At 43.5% G+C, this 10,998-nt stretch overlaps 1 pseudogene; it reads right to left on the bottom strand.

Annotated features, from left to right (window-relative positions):
- Nucleotides 1-2,218: 2,218 nt before the first annotated feature.
- Nucleotides 2,219-6,992, bottom strand: LOC122132611 (annotated as a pseudogene).
- Between the last annotated feature and the right edge of the window lie 4,006 nt (nt 6,993-10,998).

Raw genomic sequence — 10,998 nt, 5'->3', positions numbered from 1 at the left:
CCCATATTAAAGTACAAATATGCTTGACAGCAGCCTTGGAATATTCAACGGCATGCTTTGTCTTGATAACGTAGTCGTAGACGTTTATAGCAAGATTGACAGGTCAACAACCAATTCAGCAATGCTGAGCGCTGTTTAACTTTGCTGTTCTGCTGTTGAGCTGACTCCAGCCAGTTGAGCATTGTTGTTGTGTCCTGCTGCACGGGATCTGTGGTTGGTGCAGTTGTTATATTGCTTAGGGGGCTGGCTATGAGCACTTGCATGTGACAGGGAGAGGATTGGCCGCTGTGGGAAGTCCCCAACCAATAGCACAAGGACTTTAACATCGTTTCCTGTGTATAACTCAAAATAAAAAACTGCTTATGAGCTACAGATTTGTGAGTAGACATTTTTGAAATACTTGTGTGGACGTCTGGCTACCCTTAAGACCTAACCATTTTTCAATATAACAGGGGGACATGTTTAGGCTACATATTGTAGCATGAAGATACATTCATTTATGGCAAGTATCATGTATTCAAAACAAATAATGCAAACACTTTCGGAAATCATTTAAGTTTGTCTAAATATTCCACCAATCAATGGCCAAAATGTATGAGTGAGGATCAGTCTCTCTCATGCCCCCTCTGGCTGGGCCCAGGATAGCTTCCCTGGTAGTCCCCCCAGACACCGACCGGGTCTGCAGGTAACTCTGCTCAACAGTGCATTTTAAATAGAAGAGAAACAGTCCAAAACATTTATTTTTCAAGGACATCTTTCCTTGTCCCTTTTTCCTAAGTGAAGTGTCATTCCAACCACCTTTTGGTTGATCGTTATATTCACAATTAATATTTGATCAGTTCCTATGGTGGTATTCTGCAAATGACTCCCTCCTGTATTATTAATGACATATATCAAATTCACAGGTCTATTACACAGACAGAAAGTGGAGCCACCCAAAGTCCATTGGATCATGTTCTGCAGCTTGGTGAGTGGAAAGACCATCACATTACATGGATGGCACTGTATTAAAGAAGTAGTCCGCGATTCTGGTGAAAGGTTGATGATATTTGATCTCAACAGCTAATCACATTACACCCCTCCCTTACATGCTCCTGAAAGCAATGTGCTGATTGGCTAGAATTGTTTACGGCTCCGCCCGAGCCAGTATGTTTGTTTCCCATTTACAGAGCCAGGGCTGTGTACGAACACCAGAGTTTTTGAGAGCACACACTGAACAAACAGTTAGAGGACCATGACGAGTAATTCAATTAATTTTACTAAAACAAAAGTGTATTGGAGCTCTGTAAAGCAGTGGCAACACAATGTTCACAATGAAGCGACTACTGGTACGGAATTCCATGGCGATGCGATTAGCACTTTTGGATTATTGTTACTGGATTACTGGATCTGTGTCAATAGTCCATTAATTGTACATGTGTTTTAGTGGTGCAGTAGTCAGCAATTATGCCTTCCAAGCAGTTGACCCGTGTACGATTCCCAGCCAAACCTGGATGCCTATGTAAAGGTGCTTGATTCCCAATTTGAATTCATTGATTATGGTCAGTAACTTTAATCAATTTACGATGTCACAAAGTTACTGACTAAACAAACAGTCTACAATGACTAAGGCACGTAATGGGAGAACGCTGACAGGGGGTCATTTGGCCCTGGGACACGCACCCAAAGCGACACGCACCCAAAGGGACCCAAAGCGACACGCACCCAAAGCGACACGCACCCAAAGCGACACGCACCCAAAGCGACACGCACCCAAAGCGACACGCACCCAAAGGGACACGCACCCAACGGGAGCGCTAGCATCCGGAGGTGCCCACGCAGAGTGTAACGGTTACCAGCAGGTAGAGTGCCGTCTAGTGAGTAAACCCTACTCCCTGGCACCTTAAAAGACATGCTAGAGACAACCGTTCTTCTGACCCTCTTCAGTGACAAACACTTATTTCACTAATGCTACAGAATGGGAAGAAACAGTACTACTGGCATGGAAAAACCATTCCGGACCAATAATATTCCAACTGTTGGTACGGATTCTAATTCTGTAGCAATAGTGCGCTAACTAAAGTTAGTAACTATACTTCTGTAGCCATAGTCAGTGCCTTTTCACAAAGTATGCATTTATTTAAAAAAAAATACCCGTCAATTGAGAAATAAAATTAAAGAATTAAAGAAAATAAACCAATCTGAGCACAAATGAAAATGAGGTTGTACATATAAATAGCAAATTTGGTCTTGATGCAAGTTCATCACAATATGAAGGGATTTCCACACAGAATCACACACCCATGTCCCAGGCCCTGAGTTTGCACACTGACCGAGTCATTACCACAGAGCTGCATAGCACTGCTGATGATGGCCACAGAGATGACCTGCCAGCGGACAGAGCGGTCTGAGAGGAGCTCCCACGGTTGCCGTGGACGCACGCCCTCTGCCTCGGCCTGCTCCTGCAGGATCTCCTCCACCTCAATGGGCGAGACCTCACAGCCCCTCAGACGCCTCAGCGCTGAAGAATCCATAAATAGAAACATCAGGGCACAGTCTAATAGCACCCAGGCTTAGCATTAAGGGTGTACTTGACAGCCAAGCATGGACTTGGAAGAACACAGTGCTAGCATTGTTTTGAGATAATGGTGGACACTGTTAGGCAAGACCTAAGGTTATAGGCTTCCTCTGAACTATAGGGGAGGAAGAAAAAAACTCAGGCGATTGGCCTATTTGGAATTCATGGCAGAATGACAGATAATATAATTAGAACATAAAACCCTTAAGGGGAAATATTTGACCTATTAAGTATTGCTTCTGTTCACCCCCTGCTCGAAATCTGTCTAATCTATGTGGGAATTTCTTACCTGCAAAGCAGGCTTCCTTGTCCCCACGGTCTATGAGAAGGTAACGAGGGCTCTCAGGGAACCAGGGCAGCGTGAGCAACTGGATGAACCCAGGGACGGCATTACTGGCTAGAAGATACTGCCAGCATGACTCACTCCCCAAGATCTCCCTGTGCAAAAGACAAAAACACACCAAAAATAGCCTCCAGTTTCCCCAAAAAAGCACTCAAGCATGATGAGCCAATGCAAGCAATAGAGAGTAAATGCCGGCATGCTTTAACACTATTTGCATATAGATTTCTTCCTGATTCAAATAGTTTGGGAAAACATGGCTCCATGTGGTTTAGCTAACATGTGTCTTGAACACACCTGAGACCCACGATCTGTCCTAGTACCACTCCGAAGGCTGTGAAGACAGCACAGGACAGTGACACGGCTCCTCGGAGGTGTTTAGGTGCACTCTCACCAAAATACATGGGTTGGACGTTCATGCTGATCCCTGCAAACGGAGTGACGGAAAGAAGCCAGTCATTACTTTCCACCAGATAATTATATGATCTTATGGCCTTAGACATCAACTAAGACACTGCAGCTCAAATCTGAGGGTCTTTTTGCCCAGGCAGTGATGGTCCATGCGCACATGCCTGCATTTATTCCCACCAGTATTCTGGAGAGGATGATCATCTCCACAGATTTTGCTGCTCTACTCGTAAGACCTAAGAGGGCACTCGACATGAGGAAGATATTGCTCAGCAACATTGTCTTCTTCCTATAGGATAACAAACAGCCAAATTACATAGTCATAATACAAAAATGAAACCAGGGACTACATTTGCAATGGGTTCTGGAGACGCAGGCCAGTAACAGCAAATAATATGTGGAATTAATAGGTTTTTGAAATGAAAATGGGTAGCTATTTCTGTTTCTAAAATGAAATCCATCTCACTAACCATTACAGTTTACATTTTTTCTCGGGCTGATTTCTTTCTTTACTTCTCGATAAAAGTAAGCTCCTGTACCTCCCAAAGCGTATTGACATGGGCCCAGCAATCAGGGCACCTGTCAATCCTCCAAGTGAGAAAACGGACACAACGAAAGTCCAGATCAGGGTGACCTCATACAACTCCAACTCCATGCCCCATCGTTCCAAAAAATGTCTCATTGATGAAAGTCTGAATATACTGCAGAAGGAAACAGGACAGTTACAAGACCCATGTGAGACAACATGTGAGATGTTGGTCAAGTGTAGGTGTAGTTTGTAATGCAAGGGTTCGCGTGAAAACCAGCATTTTTCAACATGCACTGGAAAACTGGGGGATTTCTGAGTAAAATAAATGTTTGTATCTACTTTTAATGAAATGTAAAAATGAAATGAAATGATTGAATGATGATTGATAACTATTGCACTTTGCTAACTCATTTTGTTAACGTAACGTTATGTAAAACAACACACATTGAAATACAGTCACATGAAGACACACAGACACATGTACAGCCAGTAGACATAATATAAAAATAAGAACCTTACAGTGGTTGGTGCATTCATAATAGCAAGATTATAGCCGTATTGTAGCGTTCCCCCAATTGCGGTACTGGCCACCATCAAAGCCAGTGTCCTGGAATGACCCTGAGAAATATGTTGAAAATGCTTTTGTCATGCAATGAGTGGAATGCTGAGTAAATTACTTTTGAACAAAATGGTGAAATTGAAGAAACAAAACACAATATGTAATAGTTCGCAATATGTCTGTTTACTATGAAGAATATTACCAATAAAAATCTGACAAAATATTCAATAAATGGCTTGCACTTTCTAGGCAGCTATCAGGATCGCCTCAAACTGCTTCACTTATATTGTAGAGGACTTATCTTACCACCATCACCAATGTATGGCTGCCATTTTTCACTGGTGTACTTAATGTAACCTCCACTGTGTTGAAAAGCACATTCCCGCACTGGACTCGAACTCGCAACCTCTGGCATGCGAGGGGACGTGCTAGCAAGGAGGCCGAAACCCATGGGTTAACACGTCTCTTAAAGTGTTGGGGAGTGAGGTTTGCTCATCTCTTAAGGTGTTGGGGAGTGAGGTTTGCTCATCTCTTAAGGTGTTGGGGAGTGAGGTTTGCTCACTGCCAGCACTGTACCTGCTGGCTACCATTAGCTAAGCACAAGTTACTTACTTTTTGGTTGCTGGGTGACTTAACCAGCTTGGGCCTAAAACATCAGGGCTACCACCCCTACTATTTATGATAAGCATGCTGAGATCCTTCATAACCACAGAAAGTTGTGACCATGTCTGTTCCCAGGGACAGCACCCAAATGTAATGTAAAATCCCCAGGTTGGGCTGTGGGTCTCAAACACCTCCTGCAGCAGCAACATTGTTTCCCCAAGAACTTTCACATCAAGGTATGAGCTGGATCCTAACCCAATACCCTGCAGATATTTTATTGTTGTGAGTTACTGGGCCATCTCATTGCTGGCTAACAAAAACGACATAATTAAATGTATAACTTACAATAAATACTGAACCTTAGAAAGACTGAAAAGCTATGCACCTTTGCGCTATTGTCACACAATGCAGAAAAAAATGCATTTCTGTGGAGATACTGCATTAAAGACAGAAAATGTAATAGGGACTTTCACTCTATCTTCACTCTACTCCATCTATTCATGCAAGTGAACAAATGTGCAGATTCACAGTCTGGAAATATTTTCCTTTGGTATGTTCTAATAGGATTAGCCAAAGTACTTTGGTTCTCAGAAGTCAGAACAAATCTAGTCATGGATCTAGATAGCATCTAGATAGCATTTTATACAGAGGGGGTGGAGCTCATGTTTAAGTTGTGGAACAAACTCCTGAAACAATGGGACGACCTTTAGTATACCTTTGAACCTTTAACCTGTCAATGACAAGGCTTATTTCAAGAAGTGACATAAATTAAAGTAAAACACAGCCTTAATTGATGAGAGCATCTGTATATCTGTAAAACACTACATCCATAATGATTAGAGCATCTGTATATCTGTAAAAGAGTACATCCATAAATTATTAAGTGAAGAGATGCACATGAAATGGGGGAAAAATGAATAGAATGAAATATAGAACAGAATGGAAGAGTGAGGAAGACGAACTAAGAAGGGAAGAACAGCTGAAAGAAGAACAGAATGCCGAGAATGTGTGGTTTATACTTACTTCTATAACCTATTTCTATGCATTTGCCACAACCCAATAGCTTACCAGTGAGCCAACAACCAACAAGCACTCCCAAACAAACCCCTGACAAATGACCAACTAATTTAAAGATGCTAAGAAAGGGGTGTCATGGGGGTGATTTCCATACAGTATTTTGGTAAGTCTCAGGACAAATCACAGTTTCATACAGGTACACTGGACTGACCTGAGACAAAACCAGACTGCTGCCTAGGTCCCTGTGGGGTAAATCGATGCAAAACATGTAGTCTACAGTTACCAGTTACATTTATGACCACAATGATCCTCTGTGCCTTTGCCAAAATAAACGACAAACAGCCAAGGAGCAGAGGAGTTACCATACCCCCTTACAGTTGGTTGACTGATGGAACTGCATAAGATGTGTTGGGGTTGTTGTGCTTGTGAACCAGGGCTAATGCTCACAGGGGGTGCACAAGTTCCTCTGTGATACTGATCAGCAAGAGTGCCTGAATATACACTGAAAAGGTTTACATTGTCAGAGTGTATCTTGCCTTGTAGCAAGACAGAGAAAGCACCACTGTAGGAATGCCTCCTTGCATCATCTTCTCTTGGTCTTATATTTACTTAAATCGAAATGTTTTTGTACACCAACCATTACAGAGCCTTGTTTACTTAGATGTACATGAAATTGAGTACATTAAAGATAGACGGGCTCAATTCTTCTCAACTTATAAGTGAACTGCACAGTACATTCTAAGGTTGTAAACTCATTGTCCCGTGGTGAAAGATTATCCAGCGAATGCAGTTCTTATGACCAGAAAATACCCAATGTCCTAATTCACTTTTTGTAAACCTTACAGTATATCTAAGATCAAGTCGTAAGTTACACGGTGGGTGAATACATGCTGCGTCATAAAACGTATATTAATTTGGAATTACCTTGTTCTGAGGTTCACCTTTCATCGTGGCTGATGATGAAGATGCAGTACTATAAATGTTTTAACTGGCATATCTCACCGACTCCGTACGGTAACTTTAAGAGTAAAGTGATCATGGTTAAGAGCAAACTGGTTAATGAGAGAAGGTGAACGTCGGTGCACGCAACTGACAAGAGTCCGCCTAATTTGCATGGATGCACGTGAGTGGTCTTTGCAGCCTAGCAACTAATTTTTACACCATGTTCAGGAAAGTTATGAGCTGTCTAATAGCAAGTGTTTAAAACATTATGTTATCATACAAAATCCCTTTTAATCGTATCTTAACCCTCAAGTTGTGTTCGCAACATGGTTACAGAATTGACCGACCTGACCTAAATGTCAACAGGGGAGACCTGTTCTCACAAACAACATATGTGGTGGCAGCACAAAATGTGACGTTGCTCGTCGGGGTCTGGTCCGTCGGGATTTATTTTCTGATACTGAGGAGCGGACAATACATGATCCTGCGGTTACGGTTACTTGCCAAAACGATAAAAGACGTTCTTCTGAAATAGCTCTTTTTAATGATTTTGTTACCGTTTCGTGACGCAAATAGAACTTTAAAGTTTCAGGTGTTGCGTAGCAATCTATTACTCAATTAAATTAAATTCAAATAAGCTTTATTGGCATGAATGTTAACACTATTGCCAAAGCTGATTCAACACACACATATTACATACACATACAGAAGGACCAATATAATGAACATAGTTGATTAAAAATAAATAAATAAACAACAAAAGACCATTCCAAAAATAATAACAAACATACAGTTAGTTTGGCATTCTGTGGCCTTACTGGCTGTCCCTCAGGTTATAGCAGGCTGCCAGTACCACATATCCAGCAGCTAGATTGGCCAAATCCCTGTCTTCCCCAAGTATGTATGGCAATTTTGCCTCACCTGTGAGAGATTGAAAGCCTGGGATGACCAGATTGAACCTATCAAATTAACCTTTTCTAATAGTTTCATATTTGGGGCATTCCATGAGGAAGTGTACCTCTGTCTCCACGGCCCCCAGACTACATTGTGAGCACAGCCTCTCCTCTGGTCAGCCAGGTCTGCCTCTTTTGATGGCGAGGCGGTGCTCACTGAGTCTGTACATTGTCAAGGTTTTCCTGAGTTTTGTGTCTTTTACTGTATTCAGGTAAGTAGCTGTTAAGTACTCACGTTTTAGGGGCAAATAACATTGTAATTTAGATTGTGTTTTGGTTGCTTCTTTCCAATAGGTAATATAATTTTCTTTTTCAGTGTTTGTAATTTGGTTGGGTCTAATTTTCCTGGCTACTGAGTCATTGTCCTGAGCCTCAGTGATGAAATTTGGTGTTAGGTCACTAAGTCTCAGGACAAGTTGGGTAGGGGGGCTCCTCCCTATATTCAGCTCTTGGCATTTCAGTGCTTGGTAGTGGAGTGAGTGGGGGTCGCTCATTTTTAAATGTTGCCCAAATATGACACCTCTTTTTTTAATATCAATAATTAGGGGGTATTGGCCTAATTCTGCCCTGCACCCATTGTTCGGTGTCTTCCTCTGTACCCGGAGGATGCTTTTGCAGAACTCTGCATGCAGGGCTTTGGTTGGATGTTTGTCCCAATTTGAAAAGTCACCTTTTGTTGCTGGACCCCACTCCTCACAGCCATACAGTGCAATTGGTTAAATTACTGATTTGAATAGCTTAAGCCTAATTCTAATTGGTATATCTAATTGAATTGACCTTTTAATGGCGTAGAATGCTCTTTTTGCCTTTTCTTTGAGTTCTTTCGCAGCCAACTTAAGTTTCCTGTTGAGGTGAGGGTGATACCTAAATAGGTGTAGTTGCATGCATCAATTTTGGTGTTGCCTATTTTAAACCCACTTCACATCTCAGGAGTGCAAATCAACCAGGGATTGTAAGACCTAGTCCTAAAACAGAATTGATCATCTGGATCCACCCAGTGACTGCTGTGAAAGAGCAGCTGGCAACTAGGGAAAGACCTAGCGACAGCCTGGAAAGACAGCTGACCGGAGGGAAAGACCCCAACGGGCCTGCCATAGGCTAGCTCCCTATGGTAGGAGGAACCTGGCACTACTAGTGTACAGGTCCCACCCACTTACTGGCTACTAAAAATTCAAAGAAGAAAACACCCCTAGAGTCAGCGGGGGCGGAAGATGACTCATCGGTAGACAACACGGTAATCGACCCAGGAACGAAACAGACAACGGCAAAGATGATCGGCACAATACCTGAGACTGCAACATCTACTCCAGGAATCAAGCTTCAGAGGTGCAGCTGTGGCTGGGCGAAAGTAACATCCTATGCAGGCCTTAGAATACATCAAGGTCGAAAAAAGTGCTTGAAGGAAGTCGGACAGGGACCTTGCATCGACCCCTACTTCTTACGAAGCAAGTCGAGTCAGTCAAGTGAAGTTCAGCAGCAGGACAAAAGCCAAAGTCTGCAGGACATCAATCCCCCGGGTCCAGAGGAAGAGGAGCCAAGCACAGCAGAGCCCCTTGAGCCCAGCCTACCTCAGCTCGCTACTGAAACAAAGATCCCAGGGCGAAAGCCACTTATCAAGTGGCCTAAATCCTGTGAAAAAAAGGAGTGGGCAGCGATCAACACAGACATCAGCAAACTCTTTGAACAACTGAGGGGAACTGCGATTAAAAAGCTGGAGAAGATGGGAGAGCTGATCTACAGCTATGGTGCTGAGCGCTTTGGAATCACAGAGAAAAGGAAAAAAACATCAACCATCCCAACAAAGTCCCAGGAGACAGCAGGGAGATTGAGAGACTGGTCAAGGAGAGAAGACAGCTGAAGAAGCAGTGGAGGAAAGCCCCAGAGGAGGAGAAGGAGGGAATAAACCTGCCTGCAGGCAGAAATCAAGAGCAGGCTGTCAACCTTGAGAAGAGCTGAGAATCTTAGAAGGAGGCGTAAAAGGAATGAGCATGCAAGATCGAGCTTCTTCAAAGACCCCTTCAAGTTTGTAAAGAGTCTTTTCACGAAAAGAGAAAAGCGGCAAACTCATAACAACAAGGAAAGATCTTGAAGCTCATCTGAAAAGAATCCACAATGACAGCCACCGGAGCGAACAGATCACCCTTCCACCAGTGCCACCAATACATCCTCCAGAACACCAGCTAGATGTATGTCCTCCCAAGTGGAGTGAAGTGGAAAGAACTGTTCGTCGAGCAAGAGCTGCATCCTCTCCTGGGCCCAACGGAGTCCCTTACCGGCTTTATAAAAACGCACCAGATGTGTTACGCTTTCTCTGGAGGCTAATGAAGGTGGTGTGGCAGAAACAAACGATACCAACAGCTTGGCGAAGGGCCGGTGGCGTCCTAATCCCCTAAGGAGAAGGATGCTGCTGACATCAGCCAGTTTCGCCACATCAGCCTCTTAAACGTTGAAGGCAAGATCTTCTTCAGCGTAGTAGCTCACAGGCTGGCTGTGTACCTAGACAGAAACAAATAAATCGACACAACAGTGCAGAAAGCAGGGATTCCAGGCTTTTCTGGTTGCTTGGAGCATACAAACATGATATGGCATCAAATCCAAGCTGCCAAAAAGGAGGGAAGAGATCTCCATGTTGTGTTCTTGGACCTCGCCAACGCCTTTGGTTCTGTTCCTCATAGTCTCTTGTGGACTGCGTTTGACCTGTTCAGCATCCCACAGGCTATCACCACTCTTGTCAAATCCTATTTCCAGGACGTCCAGCTATGCCTCACAACTGAGGAGTACACCACAGCATGGCAGCGTTTGGATATAGGGATCATGGCAGGATGCACCATCTCCCCTCTGGCCTTCACCATGGCAATGGAGATCATCATCCGAGCCTCTCGATGGGTGGTAGGAGGTCAGCAGCTCAAAGCTGGTCTTCATCTCCCTCCCATCAGAGCATACATGGATGACATGACCACACTCACAACAACCATGCCATGCACAAGACGACTGCTGAAAAAGCTCCAGGAGAACCTCGAGTGGGCCCGGATGAAGATAAAGCCAAGCAAATCCAGGAGCATATCAGTTGTCAAGGGCAAGCTGTCAGAG

This window comes from Clupea harengus, unplaced genomic scaffold, assembly GCF_900700415.2.
Source record: "Clupea harengus unplaced genomic scaffold, Ch_v2.0.2, whole genome shotgun sequence".
NCBI classification, from domain to species: domain Eukaryota; kingdom Metazoa; phylum Chordata; class Actinopteri; order Clupeiformes; family Clupeidae; genus Clupea; species Clupea harengus.
This window is presented reverse-complemented; position numbering and strand designations above follow the sequence as displayed.